The sequence below is a fragment of the Panthera onca genome, chromosome A1 (assembly GCF_046562875.1).
Source record: "Panthera onca isolate mPanOnc1 chromosome A1, mPanOnc1 haplotype 2, whole genome shotgun sequence".
Taxonomy (NCBI): Eukaryota; Metazoa; Chordata; class Mammalia; order Carnivora; family Felidae; genus Panthera; species Panthera onca.
Window position 1 is genome coordinate 120,790,553 of NC_138339.1, and position 26,177 is coordinate 120,816,729.

The following is a 26,177-nucleotide window of genomic DNA, read 5'->3' on the forward strand; positions in this document are numbered from 1 at the left end:
TTAAACTAAACACAGACATAGACACACACACAGACAGACACACATGCACATGCACACTAGGTTGCCAATACTTTTACTCTGGCAAGCACAGCCATTTAAAAAATTCATTTCACTACATTTAATATAAAAAGAACAGTCTTACCTATTCCAAAATAGTAAGAAAGATACACTCTCAGAATAAGACACAGACCGCTACATAGATAAATTTAGCTTTATGAAAAACTCATTATTTATACTGTCCGTGTTTTTTGTCAGCAGAAACTGGGACTCAGCATTTGAGAACTGATGCTCCAGAAGGAGGCATGGCTACTTTCTTGAAGACCATGAAATGGCATTCTAATGCCTGTGTCCATGAGCCACAATGCAAAGAGAAGCTTCTTGACCACGCTGCCAAATAAAAAGAGAAGCAGCATCAGCCTTCCCAGTCATCAGGATCCCTCTGGTTAACTCCAGATACTCTTCTTCACTTGTCGAATTTAAAATCTGCCTAGCTCACCTTTCTGGGTTCTGGTACTTGAACTCCAGGTCACCACTGTTGAGCTGACTAACCCAAACCTCATTTCCACGTTTGACTCTTTGTACAAACCCATTTTTCACTCTCCTCCCTCAAAAATCTGCTCAGGTTAAAAATAATTTTGCCATAAATTTGCCATGACCCCACAACTTCACTCGTAATTACCTAAGAGAAATGAAAATATACATCCACACAAAAGCTTGTATAGAATATTTGTATTATTGATGTACGTAAGAGCCAAAAAGCAGAAATGACTCAAATATCTATTAACTGGTAAAGAGAAACACAAAATGTAGTGTAACTATGCTGAGTGGAATACCACTTAGTAACAGAAAGGAATCAACTTGGGACACATGCTACAATATGGATGAACCTGAAAAATACTAGCTAAGTCAAAGAAGCCAGACAGAGAAGACCACATATTGTATAACTGCATTTCTAGGAAATGTCAGAAATGGCCAGCGTGCAGGAAAACATCAATAGTTGCCTAGGATTGAGGGAAAGATTGACTACAAATGGGCAGGAGAAAATTTTTCATAATAAAAAGTTTAAAAAAAACAGCTAAAAGTTATGCTTACTATGATGGTTGGCAGAATTCAGTGAGCTTCTATTCAATGAGTGAGCCACTGAGTGAGTGGGTGAGTGAACAAGTCAATAAATGAAAACTAATTTCCCAGAAGCCTCTCTGATAAGCCTTAACTAGGTCCACATATTTCATTCACCCCAGTCAGCTTCCACAAGTTATGTGTAATACACAAGTCACATGTAACAACAGTGAATTGTGTTGTGTCTATGTTCATACATATATATACCACCTAACTCTTTGGATTAGGTTGAACTCCATATGCAATTGTCTTTTTGTAGGTCAAAAATAGTAAAATATTGGTAATTTAATGTGATTCACCTATACATGCAATTTTTTTTATTTTTTTAATGTTTTTTTTATTTATTTTTGAGACAGAGAGAGATAGAGCGTGAACAGGGGAGGGTCAGAGAGAGAGGGAGACACAGAATCTGAAGCAGGATCCAGGCTCTGAGCTATCAGCACAGAGCCCGATGCGGGGCTCGAACTCACAGACCATGAGATCATGACCTGAGCTGAAGTCGGACGCTCAACCGACTGAGCCACCCAGGCACCCCTACATGCAATTTTTAATGCAAGAGACAAGACAAAACAGGCTTTTGACAGAGAGAGAGTGCACATGGATGAGCAAGGGAGAGAGAATCCCTCAAGGTGGAGGCGGGGGGGGGGGGGGGGTGGGGGGGTGGGGGGGGAATGCAAGCAAGCGAGAGAGTGCACAGAGCCCATAGCAGGGCTCGAGCTCACAAACTGCAAGATCATGAACTGAGCCAAAGTTGGATGCTTAACCAACTGAGCCATACCAACCTGGGTGTGGCTCTACAGTCCAACCCATTATTCTAAGCTTCAATTTCCTAATGTGGAAATGGGAATAATCATGGGATCTTGCTCACGGAGCTGCTATGAGGACTACCATAACAATGCATAGAAAGCACCTGCCAGTGTTGAAGCAAAGACACAAAGGAAGCATTCAGTAAATTATTGCAATTATTGATACATGCTGATCCTATCTCTCTCTGAAATTATACATGCCTCAAGTATAGAGGAGCAGCATTTTCATTTCTTTAGTGTTCATTTGTTCCCCAGACCTGCACACAAGGGATGTTCACCACTGGAATCCTGCACAGGTGAGGCTTCCAAATATACTGAAGCCTGAGACCACAGTTCCCTGGATGCCACAGAGTCCCTGTCTGTGGAGCCCCAATGTGAAAAACAAAGATCACAGCCAGACTCTTAGTTATGATTCCATTCCCAGCATCCTCCTCAGCAGAAACCCAGCAATACTACAAAGTAGAGGAGGTGCCATCAGAGAGATTTCCTTCTGGCATATTTCTCAACAAAGATGTTTGGCTGCTATGCAACCAGTGTTTTACTGCATGATGGGGCTACTCACAGAAGGCCAGGATTCTCCTAGCAACAGCAAAGGATGGGGCTACTGGGGAGATGCAAATAAAATCATATCCCTACATGCTATTACAAATTCCTTCCCTCGTTTGTAGCCATCATAAAGGTAGCCAAAAGATTCCAAACAGGAAACAATGGGATCATACAGGGGTTGCCAGAATTCACAAATAAAAATATAAAACAACCAGTTGAGGTTAAGGTAACCAACAAATATTTGGGGACTGACTTACCCTACCAAATTTTTGTTCTTTATCTGGAATTCAAATTTAACTGGGCCTCCTGTATTTTATCTGGTAACTCTAGATTAAATTGGTACCACAGATAACTCTTTAACTTCCCTAATATAAAACAGGGCATTTTCAATTCAATTAACTATTCTTTAACCACACACACACAATGTAGGCCAGAAAGGGAAGTCTCCCAAATTCAATGAGAACCTGTATATAAAAGCTGGTTTAAGCTGTATATATAAGCTGGCTATACTAGCCACCATTTCCTGAAAGGTTGTGCCAGCACTTGCTAAATAAGCACTTTACATGCTCTGTAAGCTCAATGAATCCTCAAATGAGCCCTATGAAGTAGACCCACTTACTATTACCTTTATGTTACAGGTGAGGGACTGGGACTAAGGAAAGGTAGAGTCAAACTCAAGTTTAGGTCTCCCAATTTGAACCAATTAGAAGTCTAAGGGCCTTTCACTAGAGTCCTAGACTCAGTCTACTGTCTATCCAGGTGTCCCTGAGCTAATTCCAAATTTCCAATGCCTTGGCATATGAATTACATCTCAATAAAGTTGTCAAAAAACGTTTTTTCAATGTCTACTTCTCTTTAATAAAACTGTGAAACTTCAGTCCACAAAACACCTAAAGCCCCTTCAGTTGATGACGAAAATTCCTTTTTCTGTCTTCCATCCTGCTCTAGACCTCAGCAATTTCACTTCTCATGAGGCTTTCTACTAAAACTAAGGACAAAAAAAAACAAAAGGTGACCAGACTTTAGATGACTTAAATCCTGCTATCTGGGTAGACCTCTACTAAAGGACGCTCTGAAAACAAGGCTAGAAAAACCAAAGGAGATCCGAAAAATGTCAACTTCGATACATCCATTTATGTATCCTTCATCACCAATGATAATGGGCCTGGGCTACAACTGAGAAAATTAGTCATTTCTGTAAAAAAAAAAAAAAAAAAAAAAAAGGAAATTCCCTGGACCTTTGTTGTGAGCAAAAGCCTCATTCCTATAGACAATAACACAGTACAGTTTTTCTCAATGCCCATCACCTCTGGAGCTGCCAGGGATTGAAGAAAGGAAGGATCCTCTTTGGTTTTCTTTTTTTCAGTCCAGTTTTATCCACTTTCCACAAGGTGACTAAATCTAATCTATATCCATTCATCTCACCAGAGAGAAGATAAATGGTTATACAGATACTCTAGCCAATGGCTGGCCTTACAGATGAAGAGGAATGGCGTGAAGTGAATTCATTTTTATTTTTTTAATGTTTATTTGTTTTTGAGAGTGAGAGACAGAGTGCAAATGGGGGAGGGGCAGAGAGACAGACAGACAGACGCCAAAACAGGCTCCAGGCTCTGAGCTGTCAGCACAGAGTATGACATAGGGCTCGAACCCATGAACCGTGAGATTATGACTTGAGCCGAAGTCAGATGCTTAAGTGACTGAGCCACCCAGGCGCCCCGAATTCATTTTTAAATAATGCAGTGTTTCCCTGAGAGGTTGAGCTACTCTAACCCCAAGAGTTCAGGATAAGGTATTTTCATCCTTCTCTGTAAGGAAAACAGATGGATACAGTGACATTCTTCAAACAAAAGAGTAGCCAAAAGCAGGGGGAAATCTTCATCGTATTTGCTTTTGGAAGGCAATATATCTCCTTGGTAACAGTTCTAAAAAAGAAAGGGCACGGGAGACCCTGTACTGAATCTTACACCTTAGCAGGCAGCCTAGAAAATATGCCTATGATTCAAGCAAGGTACCCATTCCTTTCTTTCAATGGGATGCTTAGGTTTTTTGTTTTGCGTTTACTGATTTTAACAAAAAAAGGCACGTATTATCTTTCCAAATGGATCTCGTCCCTTTCCTCACCTATAAAATGGAGATGTTGCCGATAGTGATACTATCACTACCTTATGAGGCTGTTTTGAGGATTCAGTGAGATTGTGTACAGGATTTTAAAGAAGGTCTGGCCCATAGGGCGTCATCAGCAGATATTAATTATGACCATCACTATTCCCTAGGGCAGCATTAGAAGCACAGGTATAGCTTCAAGATGATAGGAAGCAGAACTGGATGATATGCAAAACACAATTCAAAAGGTTTCTACAGAAATTCCACAGCTCAAATCCAAAGGAAACAATCAAAGCTAGGTCCAGAAAACTCTTTATGAAATTAAAAAAAAAAAAAAAAAAAAAAAAAAAGGGCAATCAGCCTTGTGCCCCAGCAAACTAAACCACACAGCCAGCCACCCATCTTGTCATCAAAAATGCCTCACACAGGAAGCAGCACCTAGAGTGAGCTGATGACTGTATTCTACACACAAACACACACTCTCCACCCAGAGTCCCATCAGAGACCTGATGGTCCTCAACAAGGAGGATCGGGAGCCATACGAGTTGGAGGTCTGGACACTTGCTTAGACAGGAACAAGAAATGAACCTGGCATCATCTTCATCCCTCTCTACCACAGCCCCCACTTTCCTACTACCCGGATGCTAAGCCCTTCCCACTTGCAAACAGATACCATACAACTAGGAAAGTCAAAGCACATGAGAACACAACGCTGGGTCCCTGAGAAGACTCATGGAAAGCTGGGATACTACTAAGCTAACATCAAAAGCAAGTCTAGAAATGAAACCCAAATGAGGAGGAGGAGGGGGAAGAAGAGGAGGAGGGGGAAGAAGAGGAGGAGGAAGGAGAAGGGAGGAGAAGGGAGGGGGGGGAGGGGGAGGTGGGGGAGGTGGGGGAGGTGGGGGAGGAGGAGGGGGAGGAGGGGGAGGAGGGGGAGGAGGAGGAGGGGGAGGAAGGGGAGGAGGAGGAGGAGGAGGAGGAGGAGGAGGAGGGGGAGGAGGAGGGGGAGGAGGGGGAGGAGGAGGAGGAGGGGGAGGAGGAGGGGGAGGAGGAGGAGGAGGAGGAGGGGGAGGAGGGGGAGGAGGGGGAGGAGGGGGAGGAGGGGGAGGAGGGGGAGGAGGGGGAGGAGGGGGAGGAGGAGGAGGAGGAGGAGGAGGAGGAGGGGGAGGAGGGGGAGGAGAAAAAGAAAAAAGAAAAAGAGGTTGGCCCTCTGATGGCAGTTTAATGGAAGAGAAGCCCAAAAGAAAGAGAGTGGTAGGGAGGGAACTCCAATGAGTCACAGAGAACAGATGTGAATAATCTGTGTGGACTTCCCAGCTCTGCACCCCAACCTTCAAGTCAGGATCAATGCATTGATCATTCATCCACTTAGTCAGGATTTTTTATAGTTATTTATTCTGAAGTCAGTACTCTCTGGATTACTGTAGCAAACAATGGGAAGATAGGCATGGACCCTCTCAGAATTCGCATTTAAGGATAAGAGGAAAATAACAAGGTACCACCTTCAGATGTGCCCCAATGGACCAAGCCATTTAACACTGCACATCCCACTGCATCAAGCCAGTGAATCGAGCAAGTGAATAAGCAGCCATGAGGCCAATTACAAATGTGCTCCTATGGCTCATGTCACTCCCTACAGCTCAGGGAACAAATCCTGCTGAAGAATTCACAGGTACAAACATTGTCAGTCTCAAAGTATCACTGCCTTGACTGCTGAAAGATGGGGGGAGGTGTGTCTGCCCAAAATATCACAAATTAAGACATTTCTCCTTAACCATTTGCAGAGTGGCTACTATGTGCCAGTCACTACACAGAGAATTTAGGACATAACCACAGACCCATGGAGATTAGAATTTAAGTGGACCTTACCATCTAAGTTGTAGTAAGTTATGAGAAGGTTCAAAAATGCAGAGGACAAACTTCCAAAGTGGGGGTGGATACAAAAGGTACCATTAAAATATGCCTCTAAAAAACCCACAGACGTTACTTTTGACAGTACTCACTGCTCAAAAAGTAACATAGCAGGAAAGATGTCTAAATTAGTGAGGTGTGTTAGATTTTCTGCCAAACATATTCAGGGCATCTCTTCAAGGCATTCCAGTTTGTGAAGAGATAGCATCACTTAAACAGGGCTGTTCGTACACCCAGGAAGCTGTCAGAGGCTACTGGACTTCAAGAAGCAAGTGTACACCAGCAATGGGTAAAGAGGCCTGGGTTGTAATCAGACCTGGATTTATTTTCTCCTCCAGCCCTCAACTAGCCAATTCTTTCCTTTGGGGTTTAGTTTCTGCTTTTATAAAACAGCAAGTGCAAAAGAAAAAAGGAGAAGCATGGGGGCAGGGAGAGGGACCCATGACCATTCACCAAGTATGTACACATGAAACAGCAGCCTCCAAACCCAGCTTCAGATGACATGAGTCGTTCCTGGCGGAAACACTTTGCCCATCCCCTTCCTCCTCCACACCATCAAGTATGCTTTCACCATCACCACCCTTCCAAGCAGAGTAGCTTTTGAAAGGCACCTCTTGGGCAATCTACAACTTCCTAATATTATGCACAACGTTCCACTTGAGGGAACAATTAGAAAATAATATCCAGGAAGACACCAACCAAACCCCGTTTCCTTGATGCCTGGCCCCAGCTATGTGTCAGAGAGGCTGGCAATGGCCAAAGAGGCAACAGCAAAAGGTCACTAGACTGGGAAGTCAGGGCAGCTTCCAGAGGAATTAACACTTGAGCTGAGATTGGAAGGAGGAATAGCTAGGGGAAGAAGGTGGGCGAGCACTGCATCAGAGGAATTGTGTGCGTCAAAGCTCTAAGGTGGGAGGCACAGGACCAACATAGGGGCAGAAAAGGGGCCTGATGGCTGGAAAATCCAAAGATGGTGCAAGACGAGACTGGAAAAGCAAATGGGCCAGACTATTATACATGGGTACAATGGGGGGGGGGGGAGGTGGGCAGGAGGGGTTTTAAGCAGTAAGGTGACAAGATCACATTTTGATTTTGAAAAGACCACGCTGGCTGCAGAGGTATCTGAGATGCCAAGAAAGAGAAAGGCTGGGGCAGAGAGGAAAGGAAGAAGGGTCAGGTGAAGGGAAAGGCAGGTCTAGCACATGCAACTCAGCAGCATCAATATCACTGGGGAGCTTGTAAGAAATGCAGTTTCAAGCCCCACCTAAGAATCTGTATTTTAACAAGGTCCCCAGGTAATGTGGATGCACATTAAAGTCTGCAAAGCAGATTCAATGCAGAGTGGTAACTAGTCTTTGGATATTAGCTATTATACCAAGTAAGTTTTTCATTTTCAAACCTAGCTTCAAACACAATCTGTAACGAAGCTGCAAACCCGAAATACCTACCTTAAAGTTAAAATAAAGAGAATCACAGATGAGGTTTGCTATGAAAGCGATCTTCCTAAACTACCCAGGAGAGGAATCACCATCTTCCTACTCCTTGACCTTGCTAACTCTACACAAAGAGCAACCACACAGGGTGACTGTTCCTATGATAAAAAGAAGGAACCTGTAATCACCCCAAAAGCATCCCATCATCTACTAAACAGAATCTAAGCCTCTGCCAAAACCTCCAGAAGCATCCATGAGTCAGTCACCTTGGAGGGACTGCCTCTCAACATTCAATGTAACTATTCACCTTGCCACCTGCTCAAAAAATGAACGAAGCCACTTGCAATGTTCATGAGTCTTGAGGACCACCATTTTAATTATAAAAACACTTGTGGCTCAATACTGCTTTTCTGTGACGCCTAAAGTAAGTCCTTTAATCATTATGTGTCCCAGCTTTTCCCCATGTACAAACCAGGAACCCTAGCATTTATCCCTTCCCCACCAAGTATGCTTTAGGGATTAGGGAAATAATGCTTTCAATGCTATTCAAGGTAGATGTGTGCTGTTGAGTTCATAAAGCTTTTATTGTGTCACTATACTACTCAAAACACTTACAATAAAAAAAAAAAAAAAAAAGCCTTACAGTGGCTTCCCAGTATCCACAAAGAAGACAGACTCTTCACAATGGCACCCAAGCCTTCCATGATCTAATCCCAAAAGCCCTGGCCTTCTTACTACATAGATACTCCAGCCAACCCAGACGAGCCACACCTCTCAGGCCAACCTGGCCCTTTTCAGTCTCCACACCTCAGCTGGTGAAAGTCCCAGTGAACTGGGACCCTGTTGCCAATCCTTCCCTAAGTCCAGACCCATTATGTGTTGAGGCCAAAAGTATGAGTAGACGTTAGCCAAACACAGGGGCATGGGGAAGGCACCAGGAACACCAAGTAGAAGGAACAGTAATAGGAGACTGAAGATGGGAAACCCATCATCCATTCATGAATCAGAAACAAATCCGAAGGAATGGAGCAAGCAGTCAGGGTCAGAGTATGCAGAGCTCAGAAAGCCTTATCAAGGCATCAGGACTTTATTCTAAAGGGGCTAATGGAAATGTTCTTGAAAGCAACCATACTAGAATAGTTGAGAACTGTTTTAGTGAAGGCAGAGGGTGCCTCTGAAAACTTTTTTTGAAACTCTCTTTCAATCTACTTTGCCCACCAATGAAATTCAAACTTTTTAGGAAATATCTGTGGCAATTTTAATAGCAGCACATCGTTTCTTTTAACCAGAGATTATAATCACAGAACTACAGACCTAGTAGGAACTTTAGCAATCATTTACTCTAACCCCTTATTTTAAAGATAAGAAAACTACAGTGCTCAGAGATTAAATGATTTGCTCAAAGACAGAGGCAATTTGTGGCAGAGTCAATATTCAAACCCAAGTCTCATGACTTCTAGGCCAGAGAGAATAGGATGTAGTAAACGTTCCAATATAGGAATCAAAGCACGCATGCATTCATTCAACAAATATTTATTTATGCACCAGATGCCATTCTAGGCAGTGGAAATACAGAAGTGAGCAAAGACAAATACTTTGCCCTTATAGAGTTTTCATTCTAGCAAGGAGAGAAAGACAAAAAAAAAAAAAAAAAAAACCCACAATAAACACATTACATAGTAAGTTAGAATGAGAAAAGTACTACAGATAAAAGCAGAATGATCAAGTGGGATGGGAGAAGGACTGTCAGGGGAAATCTCACTTGAAAGAGACAATGGAGCAAGACCCAAACAAGGTACCTTGCAAGGAGGATACCTACCAAGCATCAGAGGTGATGGAATTTCTATCCCCTCCATCATAATTTACCTGTACAAACTGTAGGTAGCAGGGCGAAGATCTGGGGGAGAAATTCAGCCCTCTTCCAAACTTTTCCATCTATCCGCCAAGCTCAACAAACAAAAATCCACAATTCTAACATTTTTTTCTGATAAAACAGGAAAAAACAATTCTTCTTCTGGCTTTAATAAGAGGTCTTGATAGGCTGATAAATTGGAATGTAGTGAAAAAGTGGATATGGAGGGAATTTCAGGCTGGAAGCAAAACAAATACATATTCTGCATTTTGATAATGAACCAAGCCAATTTATTTCGGTTACTGCCAAATATGGATTAAAATGTGGGTCACTTCCTGAACACACCAGAAATGAAACTGAGATTGGCATCAACTTCCCAAAACCTGATGAATTGTAGCCTGAAACAAAGAAAAAGAAGGCATCAAAAAAGGAAGAACAATGTAAATCACAAAGACTCTTGGAGCTCAGCCCCACCTTCCCCACCCAGAAAATGCTCTGCAGTGGTCACGGGTCAACGTTTTGATTCCAAAGAGCCAATACTTTCTCAGCAATCCTTGTAATAACCCAATGAGGGGAGTATGTTGATCGGACTCACTCTACAGAACAGAAAACTGGTAGAAAGGAGTCTCTGAGAGGTGAAAATGCCCACACAGTTCACAGGCAACACAGACAAGACTGGAACAAAGGATTATCTGACTCCAGAGCCCACACTGGGGGCTCAGCAAAATGCGACCCTTGGTTTCTTTTTGAATGACCTATGAGCTAAGAATGGTTTTTACGTTATTCACGGGTTGTAAAAACAAAGGCAAAAAAATAGCATCTGTAACACAGACCCTCTGCGGCCTGTGCCCTAAAATATTTACCGTCTGGCCCTTGAAAGAAGTTGTTTTCCAACACCTGTAGCGTTTCCAACACCTGCTCTACTAGACATGGGCAGATGCAAAACAAGTTCCAATGGATGTACTGTTTCCCAGACCCTAAGTATCATAAGGTGAAAGAGTCAGGCTGTGGAAAACGGAGAACTAGCTTTCATACTGGCTGGGCTGTAAGACAAGCAGGCATCAGCTGGGAGTTACAGACTTGCTGTATTACTCAACAGTTCTCATACGTTGTTCTGCATTTATTTGTTTAATCTGACCCAGCAGGGGTAGTCCCCCTCTCACCCTGACACCCGCCTGACACCCCATCCCTCACTAGGCACTTGGCTCCCAAACACTATTCTCAGGCTGCCCCCAGAATGCCCAATCCTAGTGGGCCCCAAAGCTTCAAAACTATCCCTTGTTTCATCATCTCCAAATGTGAATTTCCAAGGTAACTTTATTTAAACATACCCTTAAAAAAAAAAAGGCAAAAAAAATTAACAAAAACCCACAACAAACTGTGACAGCCCAAGTTAACTTATCCAAATGTGGAGAAGAACCAGGAGCTATTTGGGAGGCAGAGCCCTTTTTCTTCCCTGGATGACCCTGTTCAATTTGCTTAAGTCAATGTGGAGGAATTTTGTTGCCTTGGCCGCCTGGCAGCTATCCCCCCTTCTTCTGTATTTATAGCACCCTAATATTCCTCTGGGAAAGCATCCTTCCGTGACTTTTGGAACATTTATTTCATATGCTGTTGTTGACTCCACTCTGGGTTCAGGCCAGGCAAGCTGCAAGGATTATCTCAAGGACGAGCATGTGACTCAAAAAAAAGCCAATGAGAACCATGCTCAGGGCTTCACTTCAAACTCTTGGCCCCAAGTCATCTTACCAACCACAGAGAAGAGGCTGTCTGAGAATGGCACCAGCTTAAAGCAGAGCAGAGTGAAGAGAGGTGGGAAGACCTCCCTGTACAGGGAGGACCTGCAGACATTGTGTGAGCCACGGGACTCAGACCAGCCTGAAGTCAGAGCATCCCTTGGGCTTTCTTGCTACCTATCAAAATAAATTCCCTATCTGTGTAAGCAGCTTAGACTGAGTCTTCCCTCCTTCATGACAGAAAGCAGCCCGTCTGCCCGCGTTGAAGCAGTGTCTACAAATGTGCCTTACTGAAACTAACTGAAAAGCGGGCATTAAGGTAAGTTGCATTGTTGGTAGAGCACCTCACCAAGACTCCTCATCCATGCTGAGGCCAAAGGGAGCTCACCTCTCTTACCCCCAGCTGATCCAGGAACGTGGGGCTTTCTAACAGATGCCAGGGCCTTCCACTATAACACCAAGTAACCTGATTAGAGCTGTGACCAGTGAGACTTAAAGAGGTAAGACTCTCACAATCAGTATTTCCAGGAAGTACGCTTTTTCTCCTCCCACCCAAAAGTAGTTTGCCTGAAGCCCCTCAGCGAAGAGAAAAAAGAGAAAAAAGGCAGAAGGAATGTAACAGTCGGTGGAGGAACTCTCGTGCTTCTATTATGTCCAGGGTTGCTTGGCAACTGGCCTCAGCCTGGTCATTCCAGTGGACAAGCAGAGGAATGAAAGTCAGACCTCCAGGTCACGCAGTATGTCCTGTTTATGGCCCTGTGACTCAAGGGCAGGGGTGGGCTCGTGCTGTTCTACAAAGCTGACAGCAAACAGCCAACAGAGCACCTGCTGTCTTCAGGGGCTCTCCCATGAGTTTCTGTCTCTCCCACACTGGTTCAAGTTCCTCTAACTGTTGCCCTCAGTGAACATAAGCCGTGGATGTTCCCCCAAAACAGATAAAAAAATGCTTTCAAAAACAGCTTGATAGGAAAACAGAGTCAAGGTTCTGACACAGAAATAACTTAAACTTTACTATTTATTAAGAAAGTAGAAATCACCAAGGAGTGAAAGGTTTTGTATATAGTCAAGAAAACTCAAGCCAGCCTGTATTTCAGGTTGAGTATTTTCTTGACTCCTCCATAACCTTTCTCACTCCACTGCCACCTCTAAGGATTCTAGGTCATGAGCTAATTTCCTACAACTGGAAGTCAGCAGGGATGGAGATTTCCGCATTTGGCAACACATTTTAATAATAACTGTGGTACCAGATCCCGAAAGGGCCTGTACACGGCAGGAGGAAGAGAAGATGTGGGTCAATGAGTCTCTAGTGTGTAGACGCGCCAAACAGGTCATCTGCGTGTACAAAGATAGACGTGATGCTGTTCCTTCTCGCTCTCTGCCCGCTCCTAAATTAAACATCTAAGAATGATTAGCTTTCAGGACACAACAGAGACAAGAGACTGACTCTCATGCCTAAATTCTACTTAGCGAGACTCCAGTCCCAAAAGGTTAAGACACTGTATGGGAAGCATGGTCTTTTGTTGGCTGAATTCCTGTTAAGATCCATTTATCCACATAGACCTATCCAAATAAACTGATATTAAATCTTATAAAAAATCACTGCAGACTTTCAGAAAAATCTTGTATAGAAATTATGCCTTGGGGGTGTCCACTGGAAAAACAAGAGATGTGGTTCCAGCATGGAAATGCTGTCAGCAAATAATACACAGAGGCCTGCAATATAAACAAAAGGAGAAAAATGTTTTTCTTATTTTAATCTTTTTAGAGCACAATGAAAAGTAAGTCTTTAGTAATTAATTCTGAGGCTTATAATGGGTATGTTCCCACATGTACCACTATAACTAAAATAGGTATTAAAACTTAACACCTTTAAATGAGTACAGAGAACACATACTCTAACGTTCAAAATCTGTTTTTAAAGGAAACAACATAAGCAAATAACCTTGTTGTTTGAAGAGTTATAAGTCCATTTCTTCTAAGTGTGAAGATTGGGGAAGGAATCAATTCGTAGATTAAACAACTACCCACCAAGGGGATCAAGACCTCCACCTCGGTGCTACTTATGACCCAGAGTTAGAAACAGAAAATTTGTTTTTCCTTTCCTCCACCTGAAAAAAGTAGAGGTAAAGGGACAGAAAAAGAGATCCAAGAAAAAGAGCACAGGCAGAAGGAGGCTGGTGACAGCATTAATCAACTCTTAGTTCTGATGTTTTTGTTTGTTTTGTCCTGCTTCTTAAGATGTATTTATTTTTGAGACAGAGAGAGCACAAGCAGGGAAGGGGCAGAGAGAGAGGGGGACACAAGAGCCTAAGCAGACTCTGGGCTGACAGTCCCTACGTGGGGCTCGAACTCACAAACCACGAACGAGATCGTGACCTGAGCCAAAGTCAGACACTCAACTGAAGGAGTCATTCAGGTGACCCTGATGCTTGCTTTTTTTTTTTTTTTTTTTTTTTTAACTTTTTTGTTTTAATGTTTATTTCTTGAGAGAGAGACAGAGTGTGAGCAGGGAAGGGGCAGAGAGAGAAGGAGACACAGAATCGGAAACAGGCTCCAGGCTCTGAGCTGTCAGCACAGAGCCTGACTCAGGGCTTGAACCCATGAACGGTGAGATCCTGACCTGAGCCGAGGTCGGACATTTAACTGACTGAGCCACCCAGGCACCCTGATACTTGCTTTTTTAACTCCATTTCTTGGGCCACCCAAAAGGAAAACTATCCAATTAGAGCAGTCAGACCTGATTTGTCCAAGGTGAAATCTATAAAACAGAATAAAATCTAAAGATAGCCAAGGGATGCTTGAGGCCATGAACACTCAGAGGCACTTTCAGAACAGGTCAAGTGTCAAGTTGGGCTCTTTGAAGACATTTGGTATCATTTCCTCAACTTGTACCAGGGAATTTAGAGGGTTCCAAGTACTAGGAAGAGTGAAACAGGTAAAGGTATAAAGTGGGGAGGGAAGGAACAGCGACTTAAGACTTTAGGTCAGGCGGTGAGAGGACTGCTCTCAGAAGACCTCAAGGAGGAGAAGCAGCAGATGACCTTTATGTTAAAGGTCATAATGATCTAAAGCAAACACACTCCAAAGGAAGAGCAATGGAAAATCCTATGGCTGGAAAGCTTAAGCACAGAGAGGGAAAAGAACAACAGTCAGAAAAGAAACTGACAAGATAGAAGTCGATCATACATAAGCCATGGTCAAAGGAGTTAAAATTATATTCTGAATGACAAGGGAAGCCACTGGGAAATTTACATTAAGACAGACTTGATAAGGTTTAGGTTTTTAAAACTCCAGTCTACCTGCCATATGCGGGAGTAGATCCTACCTCACCAAGCTCACTAAGGCTCTGGGTGGTCATGACTACAAAAGGTAAAAAAGGTTCTGCCCATGAAAATAGAAGGGAAAGAATATGATCCAGCAAAGAGTCTCTCCCAGGTGATAGCAACCAGGGGTCACCAAGTTGGCCCAGAATATAAATTCATTCAGCACCTCAGAGAAGCATTCTCTGAAGACATAAGCTACCCTTGCCTCCACCCTCCACTATCCATCACTGTCAGTCTCTTTTTATGTCTATCGTGGTGCTTTTATCTCAAAGTATCCTGTCAGTTTGTTTGCTTGTTTAATTTGTCTGCCCTGTAAAATATCAACTGCACAAGCCTAAGAACTTTGTCTCCTTGGGAGCTATGTCCCCAGCACCTGTAACAACGCCCTAGAGCACAGATGGTGTCCACTAAGTATTTGTTGACTGAGCTAATGCAGTCAAAACCACATCTTTACTCCTACTGGAAGGAAACAAAATAGGGGCGCCTGGGTGGCTCAGTTGGTTAAGCGTCCCACTCTTGGTTTTGACTCAGGTCATGATCTCATGGCTTCTTGAGTTCGAGCTCTGCATTAGGCTCTGTACTGGCAGCGTGGAGCTTGTTTGGGACTCTCTCTCACCCTCACCCTCTCTCTCTCACTCCTTCTGCCCCTCCCCCACTCATACACACGCTCTCAAATTAACTTAAAAATTAAAAAATAAACACGGGCACCTGGGTGGCTCAGTCGGTTAAGCGTCCGACTTTGGCTCAGGTCATGATCTTGTAGTCCGTGAGTTCAAGCCCCGTATCGGGCTCTGTGCTGACAGCTCGGAGCCTGGAGCCTGCTTCAGGTTCTGTGTCTCCCTCTCTCTCTGTTCCTCCCCCGCTCACACTCTGTCTCTCTTTCAAAAATAAATAAGAATGTAAAAAATAATAAATAAATAAACAAAATACCCTACCAATCTCCAATCCTGGATTCTTTTCTAGGACAACAGGCTCCTTGTGGGTTGTTAGGACTAAAATGATTTCAGAAATTCAACAGATGTAAGGAGAGAGAAGACTTCCCTTGTTCAGAACTGGCCAAGTGTTCAAGTCAGCTGAGAGGCACCAGTGATAGGGTGAAGTGGGGGCAACAAAACTATTAGAGTTGGGAACAGGGCTAACCAATGACCAGAGAATGGAACTCACCGTCTTCCACTTCACACCAATATTTATATAAAAGATAATTTTTTGTTGAGTACTGTAAGACATACTTATGTTATAGTCAAGGAAGAACTCCCTGTTAGAAGTTAGCTGTGTGCTCAAGAAACTGATGGCACACACCCCTGGGTGGTGAGGCTGGATTTGGGCAGGGAGGGGCCCTCATGTGACATGTTATTTTTATAATGGCTTTTGACAAGTCAGCATCCCAGTCCTGAAGAAGATATGGAATGTTGTGATTGACATGTTTAAAACCAAGACATCTGGATTAAGGTCAATATAATACTGGCCAGGGTGCCTGGGTGGCTCAGTCAGTTGAGCATCCAACTTCAGCCCAGGACATGATCTCATGTTTCTTGGGTTCAGGCCCCACATCGGGCTCTGTACTGACAGCGCAGAGCCTGCTTGGGATTCTCGCTGTCTCCCTCTCCTTCTGCCCCTCCTCCGTGCTCCCTCTAAAAATAAATAAACTTTAAATGAAGTGTGTATGTATATATACATATATATACATATATATATATGTATATATACATACATATATATATGTAAATAAAATAGTGGCCAGGGTACAAGATCAGTCTAATTTCTAAAGATAACTAATATAATTCATCCCCAGTGAGAAACCCAGAGACTGTATGCAGAGACAGTGCAAGGACAATTTTTTTTAATTTCTGTATGGGTCCTATCCAACAAAAGGTGAAAATAATTAGTCATTAGAATAGCTGGCTGCTGTGATTTGTGCCAGGAGCTTTTCACACTACCTCATTTAACTCTTAAAATGCTCTCAAGTGAGCACTACTATTCCCATTTTATAAATGAGGAAACAGAAGATTTAAGGGACTAAGCTCAGATTCCATAGTCAGCAGTATACCACCATTAAGAGTAAAAGGGTTCCAATCCTGGTTGCAACACTTTTGAGTTGTCTGAATTACTTTCACTTTCCATGCCTCAGTGTTCTGCTCTGTAACTGGGGATAGTAGTACGTATCTCATGACACTGTTGTGAAAGTTCAATGGTGCTAGATATACTATTACTATTATTGTGGTTCAAATAAATTTAACACCATGCTTTCAAGATGTGGGACTCTTCCTTCTGTGGCACTCCAAAAAGACACCTACTCTTTGTCCCCAAGGCTCTGCTCCTCTAGCAAGAGAAGGAAGGGAACAAGCAGAGAGACAGGAGCTGAATCTTAAAGATATGGAAAAAAAACAAAAGAACAACCAATGCAAATTTATCTTACAGGGATAATCATGGCATGTCTGTAACGACAACCATGACAGACTAGTCAACAATCATGAAAAAGAGAGAAAGTGCTGTCCAAAAGTAAGCGATTATTTCAAGAAGTCTTTTTTTTTTTAAATGTTTATTTATTGTTGAGAGAGAGACACACAGAGTGCGAGCAGGGAAGGGGCAGAGAGAGAGGGATACACAGAACCTGAAGCAGGCTCCAGGCTCTGAGCTATCAGCACAGAGCCCGACGTGGGGCTCGAACTCACGAACCATGAGGTCATGACTTGAGCTGAAGTCTGACGCTCAACCAACTGAGCCACCCAGGTGCCCCTATTTCAACAAGTCTTGACACAGCAACCCTGGAATATTATGTGGCCACTAAAACAATCTTAGAAAGCAGTTCTAGTGAGTAGTACAGGTTATAAAGCCAAAATGAGGATCTCTAACCAGACTATTGGTATGATTTGCATTTTCTTCTTTTATTCATCTGTAATTTCTACATTTTTGCTAATGAATATGTATTACCTATAATATCAGAAAAAAAGTTTGACTTTCAACTGGTTAATTTTTTTTTTCATGACTAGAAAGACTAGAGAATACATGCCTCACAAGAAGGTAAAGGGGCATCCTGCTTTTTTTTTTTTTTTTGCTGTTAATGGCTTTGTGAACTAAGGAGTTGGCTCAAGGGAGGGAGATGTAAACCATGGTGTCCAGGTCTCTGCAAAATTTGTCCAAAATATATTATTTCTGGAAATTCTAGATGGAACACCTACCAAGACTCGGGTATCACTCAGTTCTCTGACCTACCCCAAATAGGATTCTAGGTCCCTAATTGGCATTATACATACATAATTATACCTGGAACTGTTCAACTAACCCAAATAACATGTTCTCATTCGGTGTCCCCAAATTTATCTTCTTCAAATCTAAGTCACTGACCTACTATTGTTAAAGACAATTTTCATAGCACCCTCTACCCCAATGATAAAAATGGGAACTTGAGGCTTTTATCAGATCCCATTAGACAAGCAGAAAATAAGTACCTAAATGCTGTCCACATGGCTCAACCAGTGAGCAGGACATTCTGTACCCACCCTGGCTCTGAGTGTGTCCTTTCACCTTTGAAACCTAACACAGGATGTGTATCAACAAAGAACACCCCAGACAGTGTATTTTTATAAAATGGGACCATTCCCAGTTCATACTTCTTTCTGTTTCTATACATTCACAGTCACCTTAAATCTGATGATCTCTTTAGCTATAATTCCTAAACTCCACATACCATTTTCAGGTCATTCACATTTACAAAAGACTTTGTTTTTCCCATCACCCAGATAGGGAGATCAGTCACTTCGTTGATGCTTTGGCAAGGCCACCATGAGGATGGAAGAATGGCGGATAATCAAAGAATGAGAGGGAGAAAGAGAAAATGAAAAGGAAGGAAGCAAATGAGAGTGAAAACACAGAGGGTGAAAACATGTTATCTACATTTGGGCTGGAATGTCTTAGAATACAAGCACTTTGGTAATTAAGAAGTGCAGTACTTCCAGGTTAAAACCCTCAACACCCAAACCTTCACTATTTCAGCACGTAAGACACCTATTTGTCAATAGCTCCAAAAACGGTTAAACCCGAAAACTCTGCAAATCCAACTATGCCAATCAGAGGAGTATCGGAATTTTTTTTTCCCCTCTGTAGAAACAAAAGTTCCACTCTTTTGCTCAAAACAATGCACCTACCTACTACTGGGTGTTGGGTTCTTCCTTCCCACTGTCACCAGGAAATTGCCCTCTTCGGGGCAAGATCAGAGCCACGACACATGATGAAAGAACTCCCAAACCAGAGACCTGTATGCGCTCATGAATGAATGTGATTTAGCCCTGCTGCACTAGCAAATCTATTCAAAGCAGAAGAGAGAAAAACTGACTGCCAGATCCAAACATCCTGGCATTGAAATCACAGCATTCCTGGGAGCTGCAAGATGTCTGGACGCACCAAAGGAAAAGGATATGTGGCTGAACAAGATCAAGAAACAAGGCTGACAGGACAGCACCACACTTTAAAATCCTAAGGAAGTGGGTGCCTAAGGCTAGGGGGATGGGAAGGAGAGGGGGTGATGGCTAAGGAGTACGGCTGGCTGTCTTTGGGGGATGGTGAAATGTTCTAAAATTAATCGTGGAGATGGATGAAAAATTCTGTGAATATACTAAAAGCCATGAACTATACACTGAGAACTGTACACTGAGATAAGTGAATTGTGTAGTGTGTGAATTTTATCTCAACAAAGCTGCTTTAAAAAAAAAAAAATCCTAAGAAAGGACCTCCAAGGTCTCCACCCACCACTGCCTAACCCCAATGCTAGCACATTTGGGGAGCTCAGTAATAGGACTGCTTGAGGTGTCACATTAAAAGACATGACTCATCCTTCTCCCTCTTAACATTTCACAAGGTTCTCATTTCAGATAACCATCGAAAAACATTTCATTCTTCTTTCTTAAAGAGACTCAGTTGTCCAGATTGAAGGAGAGAGGAGAGATTAGATCCCAACATTCAGAACCCAGACTTGTGGAAACAAGCCAATTTGAAGTTATCCTCAGCTGGTGATCATCTTCATGCTTGAACTCTGTGCTGCCCCAAGCACAAAAGCCCCAAGCCCTGTTTTTCTCTTTTCACTGCGGTGTAGTGTGAAGTTATGCTGGCCAGAAGAGGTGGGGGAGATGAGTAGCAAGCCAAAGTCATATCCCAAAAGGCACTGAGGCCAAAAGCTCTGGGTTCCACTCCAATTTTCTACGCAGTGGAGCAGAGCTTCCCTGCTGAGGAACTGATTACACGCATGCTGGCTCTGTAAAGAGGAAACAGGATTTCTTTCCAGAGAGAGAACCATCTTGTTGCTCTAAACGGACCTGGCAACATGGTAGCTTGCTGACCCTGCAGGCTGAGCTCAAGGCGACTTCGGTCAGAGGGCCCAGGGACCTCAGCAGGCAAAGCTGTCTGCAGCCTCCAAGGCCAGGCCAGGAAGCCAGAGGCATTGGGGCGCGGCAGGAGCAGGGCAAGGCTGCAGGTGCAGAGGCCTCCATATTGCACACAGCAGGAGTTGTGAGGCTGGTGATCTGCTGAATAAGCAGCCCACGGCAGCATGTATGGCACACATCTCAGTGCACTCGTCAGATAAAAACGCAAGAAAGCCCTGCCTTTAGGAGAGCAGTCCACAGAAGCAGCAAACAAGAGAGTAAAAGCAGCCCTGGGCTCCTCACAGTGAGGCCCAGGGGTCTCACCAGCAGGGCTGTGGTGTGCTGTCACCCTCCCCTCTGCTGAGAACCAGCTGAGATCGAAAGAGAGATAAGGAAAAAGCTGTTGCCAGAAATGAGTTGCCCCAAGGGCACACCTTCCAGACCAGAGGGGAAGAGATCAGTGATCTGGGTTTGCACCTCACCCTCCAGAGCCCTCAAGCCAGTCTCCCTCCTAAGCTACCCCAGACTCGAGTCCCCTGGAGCAGTCTAACAGCTCAGCCAGCTCATTATGCTTCCTGAATGTTTTTAAAGAAGAAAATGTGCAACATAATTACAGGCTCTGCCCCAAATGACTTTAACCCCCGACAAGAGCACAAGAGCGCCCAAGACTCACTGTGGGAAAAAACGTTTGTCCTGTGATTGCCCATGAACATAACGTTTCCTTTCAGGAGCTTCCTCACCTCCCCCCACCCACCAACGCTACAGGAGGGTCCAGACTCACAAACCAAGCTCATCAAACAACTAGACCCCAGGCATGAAGCCACATGCTGAGATGTTCTGAAGTCACTAGAACTTGTACCCCCTCAAACGGTTCCTCGGTTCCTCGACCTGCCATACTGGCTCCTTCCAGAAACCTGAGAGGTCCCAACGTGACGCTAGCTAGCAAAGCTATGTGCATTAAAAGGGGACAGAGGATTTGAAACAAGGTTTATGTAAAATCTTCTCCTGACCAATTCCAAGGACCCCCTCCATGCAAATCACCTGGGGGCCCTGCGAGGAATGCAGATTTCCAGACCTTACCCTAGAGCTCACATATCTGAATATCCTTGGGAAAGACCAGGAATCCTTCCCTTAGTTAAGGAAATTTTTACACAAATTCGTGTTTAAGAACCACCACCTCAGAACAAGAACAGTCTATAGAAAAGTCACCAGTGGCACATGCCAATGATAGGGCACTTACCATGTGCCAGTTTACTCTGCAAAGCGTGATACAATTCTCTCGTTTACTCCTCACAATATTATAAGGAGGATATCTATCACTCCTGCACATAGGCATTCTGCAGTTTCACTTCCAATGTCAAATCCAAGGGCCTTTGGGCAAGCCCTCACCCAAAGTGGGCAAAATAAAACACCCTGTCATCAGAGCAAAGATCTCTCCAACCCTCTCCCACCTACCTGTTCTGCTGAATGTTGCTACCCACCGTGATTTTCGCCTCTGCTCTCTTGTCTTATTCCAAGCCAGTGGTTCTCCGCCTTTCCGGCACATTAGAATCACCTGGGAAGCTTTGAAAATTCCCTACGCTCAGCTGGCAACCCAAACTATATCAGCATCTCCCGGGATGAGTCCTGGATCCTCAGGTGATTTCAATGGGCAGCTAAGGCCGAGAACCACTGCCCAGGTTTCTAATAGTACCTGGTGAGACCCAAACCAGTAACCCACCATCTCTTCCCAGAATATCAGACCTGTGCTTCCCACTGCCTTGTAGGTGCCTCTACCTATATGTTCCATGGGACCAACTTAGTAAGGACAAACCTTACTTAGCCCCATAGCCCCTATCACACACCACAGTTCTAGAATACACAGTTCAGCCATACCCCGAGGACCTAACATAGAAATTGGAAACACCCGGACTCCTCTGTCCTTGGTCCACTGTTGACAACGTGTTCTCCTCTTCGCCCACACCAGCCTGTCTCCTTGGGAAAATGCCATGGAATTTTGCATTATATTAATCAGCTTGTTTGAATATTCAAACAATGATTACATTGAGTGAATCAGATTTTCAGCAAAGTGTTCTCCCTGCCGCTTGCTTTGTATTTTCCCTGGCACAATGCCACCTCCCCTGACACCTGTACCTGGTCTGGGAAGCACGTCCTCACCTCTCCTCCCCTTCCTTCCAGGCACCATGAGCAGATGGTATCCATTTTCTCACACATTTCTGCCTTGGGACAGTGTTAAGCAGAGTAAAGCTCAAATCACTGGTAAAATATGGGAGCATTTTAGGTGATAACAATGACAAATAATTTTCAATTTAATGATCATGATTTAATAACCATGTGAAGATGTTTTAGAAAAAAATATTGCTAACTACATCCAACGTGTCATTTTGGAATGCTATAAAGTTCCCTTTTGAAATGAATGTACTTTTTAATAGACTTTTTCAAAGTAAATAAACAGTGGTAAAGGTCGGGTAAAAAGAACAGAGGTGGTTTTAATTGACTTATCACTAGGAACACTGGCTCCTTGGACTTGATAAGCCTTCACCTGCCTTTTCCGAAGTTCTTGCCTCTTTCCTCCAGGACTTTTTGAACTAATTGTACTGTGGACTGTCTGTGTTTCCTTGGCCTCCTCTCAAGATGCTGAGCACTTGGATGACACTGATTGTGCCAGCCCCGTCTCAGAAACCCTGCCAGCAAGAACGTTCCACCCCAACATGAGCTGTGTCACAGGCACTGAAACAGACACCACCCAGGACAGGTGGCACAATCCTATCCTCCAGAGAGAAAAGGGCTGACCTGAAGGAAGAGGAAACTGCAAGAGAGAAGTCGGATAAAACACTCTCCTCCCTCACCACTCTCCAGAAATTCCATAGCGCAGAGAAGCCTTGCTGACAGACAAGTGCATATACTGGCCCAAAGTCGTGTTCTCCAGTCAAAGGTAGGAGACTATCCTCCTTTAATACCTGCCAAACTTCCTGAATAATGCACACACTGCACAAAAAACTGAATGGCACCCTCACTAGTAATGCAAACGAGTTCTCTGGGGCCCTACATTCAAGTGGTTCCTAGTTACAGCTGTGTCTCATTTTAGGGAAAGATTTTGTTGTGGCTTTTAATCCCAGAACCAATGCTACATACAGACTGGGGAGTAAGAAATGGAGAAAACTCTAAGCATTGTTTAATTACAGAGGCTACTTAGTAATAAACTAGTCAGTTTCCTTCCTACTCTAAACTCATGATTTATAAAATTCAGTTCACTCAGAACTTTCCAGAAACACTCCTTTGGAATCTTTATCAAAATGAAAACTGTACATACCCTTTGGCCCAGCAGCTCCATTTGTAGGATTTGTCCTACAGATCTACTCACTCATGTGCCTGTGAACGTACCAAGATGTTCTGGTAATAGTAAAATGTTAGAAATCATCTAAACATCTATCATTAGGGAGCTGGTTAAACAAACTTATTTGTACTCCATTCAATGGAGCACAATGTAATGCTAAAAATGAGTAGTTCTATATGTATCAATGTACAATAAGATCAAAAATATATTAAGACTGTGCAATATGCAAATATATGCAAAACAGTGCATATGGCATGCTCCAGAAAAATATATAAATATGTATTTTCTGGCACATGCATACATTTTATCTGAAAAAATCGCAAGACATGGTAAAATGTTGCCTCCAGGAGAAGCACTTGACATCAGAAGGCAAGAGAAATTGGAGGGACATTGGAATTCTTCTCCGCCCTTTTGAACGATGTACCATTTATAGGTATTACCTACTTAAACTTTTTTTTTAATTTTAGTTTTTATTTTTTTGAATTTACATCCGAATTAGTTAGCATATAGTGCAACAGTGATTTCAGGAGTAGATTCCTTAGTGCCCCTTACCCATTTAGCCCATCCCCCCTCCCACAACCCCTCCAGTGACCCTCAGTTTGTTCTCCATATTTATGAGTCTCTTCTGTTTTGTCCCCCTCCCTGTTTTTATATTGTTTTTGTTTCCCTTCCCTTATGTTCATCTGTTATGTCTCTTCAAGTCCTCATATGAGTGAAGTCCTATGATTTTTGTTTCTCTAATTTCACTTAGCTTAATACCCTCCAGTTCCATCCGCGTAGTTGCAAATGGCAAGATTTCATTCTTTTGGATTGCCGAGTTATACTCCATTGTATATATATACCATATCTTCTTTATCCATTCATCCATCGATGGACATTTGGGCTCTTTCCATACTTTGGCTATTGTGGATAGTGCTGCTATAAACATGGAGGTGCATGTGTCCCTTCAAAACAGCACACCTGTATCCCGTGGATAAATGCCTAGTAGTGCAATTGCTGGGTCATAGGGTAGTTCTATTTTTAGTTTTTTGAGGAACCTCCTTACCGTTTTCCAGAGTGGCTGCACCAGCTTGCATTCCCATTAGATAAACTTTTTTAAAAGAAACACAGATATGAATTAAAGTAAAAATGCCCTTTTAATTTTATTTGCTGAACTGATAATCATTGTCTACTCTTGTCCCACAAATGAAATAATGAGATACTCAGTGAGGGCTCAGTATAGGTTTTAGCCCTATCTGCTTGACTGTCTCCATGGCACAGAAAATCCCTCAAGCTAACTCAATCTGCCTGGAAATCTATCTAAAGTCTCACAGAAGGAGCCAGTTCAGAGATTCAAAGTGTTCAAATTAGCCTAGAGTAAACATAAAAGCACATCTGACAGCAAGATCAGATGAGCTTTGAAATTTACCTGTGATGTCTTTACAACCATGTAAAATGGAGTTTATTTTGGCGTTTCTTTTGTGGCAGCAGCAGGAGTCAAAGTGCAGCTACTGGCTTGGCCCAGAGAAGCCAGCTGGTTAACAAGGTTTAGTCAAGAATTCCCAAGCTCCTAAAACCTTTGTCCATCTGGTAAAGAAAACACACACACACACACATACACACACCACTCTAACCTCAGGAATCTCCTCTTTCTAAATATAGCAGGCAACTGCCGGGTCTCCAAGCTCACCCGCTGAAGCATTCTGTGCCTTCCAACCAAGGTGAAATGAGCCAGATGTAAACACGCCGTGACAGCTTCTGGCCCACACTGCCAAGCTGTTTTCCCTAATATTTCCTCTATTTCTCCACTCTGGGTTTCTACACAAATGTGTAAATCCCTGTGACTCAAATTTGTAAACATTCCTCTGGCCACTAATGATGTTTTTCTCACCCTAACAAATGTGATTTCCTTCTTGGTCTCTGAAATTTGAGGTTGGAATAGCCTATTAGATATGGGCAAAGCCCCACCCCGTCTCCCATTTTATCCCTAAGAACCTGGAGCTTAGAAAACACAATGGATGGGTCCAAAGCTAATTAGGACACAGCCAATTAATTGTAATCTCTGTCTCCCCACCCCCACACACACACACACAAATACACACACACCAGATTTTTTTTTCACAGGCTGTGGTTCTTTTAGAATTCATATCAGTGCCTAACAGAAAGGCCTGTTTTTTTTAAGGATGCTTCCAATTTAAGCAAAAGGTTAAGCTTCAGAAACATAATCTAACACACTCAAATGAGCAGGAGACAAATACAAACTGACTATACACATGCAAAGAACCTAAACAATAGATGTCAAAGGGCTTATAAAACTTGGAGGTTGGCAACAATTCCATATTGAGGAAACTTCCAGGAATGTTCAAGGATCCTGGAAATCCTTTATCCCATGGAAATGTTAGAACGTACCCACAAAGGTATGTGTGCATATGATCCCTGCAGCACTTTCTCTAATAGTGAAAAACTTAGACAATCCAAATTATCTTTCAAGAGAAGACAAGGTAAATAAGCCATGGTGTATCCACATAGCAGAATTCTCTGCAGACATTAAAAAGAATATACTATGTACAGGTACTGACATGGAAGAGGTCTAAGTCATAGTATTAACCAGAAAAGCAAAACACAGAATAATTTATATAGTATAATCCCATTTATGGGGAAAAAAATACACA

General features: G+C 43.1%; 1 protein-coding gene across 7 annotated transcripts in view; it reads right to left on the bottom strand.

Moving 5' to 3' along the window:
- Positions 1-26,177, bottom strand: part of ARHGAP26 (Rho GTPase activating protein 26) — a 423,991-nt gene that overhangs the window by 386,343 nt on the left and 11,471 nt on the right. The window contains exon 1 of one of the 7 annotated variants that reach the window (XM_078450032.2): positions 18,978-24,075. The exons of 5 other annotated variants lie outside the window; for them this stretch is intronic. The gene's annotated coding sequence lies outside the window, so the exon portion shown is untranslated. Of the gene's footprint in view, positions 1-11,975; positions 13,975-18,977; positions 24,076-26,177 lie in introns of those variants that run through there. One more of the 7 variants, XM_078450034.2, reaches the window with a different exon arrangement.